The sequence below is a fragment of the Numida meleagris genome, unplaced genomic scaffold (genome assembly GCF_002078875.1).
Source record: "Numida meleagris isolate 19003 breed g44 Domestic line unplaced genomic scaffold, NumMel1.0 unplaced_Scaffold941, whole genome shotgun sequence".
Taxonomy (NCBI): Eukaryota; Metazoa; Chordata; class Aves; order Galliformes; family Numididae; genus Numida; species Numida meleagris.
In genome coordinates this window covers 1-1,421 of record NW_018365156.1, presented here as the reverse complement: position 1 = coordinate 1,421, position 1,421 = coordinate 1, and positions in this window count along the sequence as shown.

The following is a 1,421-nucleotide window of genomic DNA, read 5'->3' as shown; positions in this document are numbered from 1 at the left end:
TTTTCTTTTTCCCTTTTTCTTTTTCCCTTTTTCTTTTTCCCTTTTTCTTTTTCCCTTTTTCTTTTTCCCTTTTTCTTTTTCCCTTTTTCTTTTTCTCTTCTCTTCTCTTCTCTTCTCTTTTCTTTCTCTTTTCTTCTCTTCCTTTTTCTTTTTTTCCTTTTTTCTTTTTCTTTTTTTTTCTTGTTCTTCTTTCCTTTTCCTTTATAATTTTTTCTTTCTTTTTTTCTTTTCCTTTTTTTTCTTTCACTTTCTTTTTTCTTTTTCCTTTTTTTTTCTTTTCTTTTTCTTCCTCTCCTCTCCTTTTTTTTTCCTTCTTCCTCTTCTTCTTTTTCTTATTTTCTTCTGGTTTTGGACACTCAACTACTGGGGAAAACCTGCTTTTCCAGCAGCCGCGATGGCCGCGCCCCTGCAGCCGCCCCCGACCCCGTGGAACCTCAGCCCTCGGAGCCCCCCCCACCGCTGAGCGCTGCGAGAACGACCCCGAGGGGCAGCAGCTGCACTCCACTGCTCATAACCTTCAGCTGCCTCTGCTCTTCCCGTCCCGGGGAGCTCCTCGCACGATGTCCCCGAGCCCTGCTGGGTTTTGCAGAGCCTGTGGCCCTGGAGGAGCAAAGCGCAGGAGAGCTGCTCCCGAGCAAACTCCTCCTTGCTGTCCCTCTGCTTTTCTGCCTGGAAACAAGGAGACACGAGTGAGCTGTGCGTTCAGGCCTGCTGCTGGGAAGCTGCTGCTTCACCCTTTCAAGCAACCTCACCGCAACGCCGAGGGCACCAGCAAGGAGCAGAGCAACGCCAGCTTCTCACCTGGGACACGGGGACTGCTGCGCTGGACGAGCACCGCGTCGGTGTCCTTTGCACGGATGCAAAGCCTTTATCACCACTGCATGGAGCGCTGTGCGCTCTGCAGGAGGTTTGCAGACAGATTGGGCACTGGGAGGTTTTATGGTACCCCCAAGGAGAGCAGCATTGGTTGCCTGCTCCCCCCAGAGCCCCTCACCGAGTGCACGGCCCCTCTCTGCCTCTGCTGCCTTTGGGGAGCTGCAGGCGTGAGCATCTGCACCCACACAGAGTTGCATTAACGACGTCTCCCAGGTTCATATTAATATTATTTATTATAATAAAGAACAGTCAAGCAGCGTGAAAAAAATATATCTTAGCTACATTACCTTAAATTGCCAAAAATATACACATTTTTTCTCTTTTATTTAATTAAAAAAAAAAATCGAAACGAAACGAAACAACAAAAAAAAAGACACATGCAACGTACTAAATGAGACATTAGCATCAAAACGGGTAAAGAAACGTACCCCAGTGCAACTGAAACACAGATAATCTTTAGCTTTTCTTTTCCTTCCCCCTGCTCCTCCTCTCTTCACAGCGAGGTGGGTGCTTGGTGCTGAACCCCCCCCCTCCCCCCCCCCCCC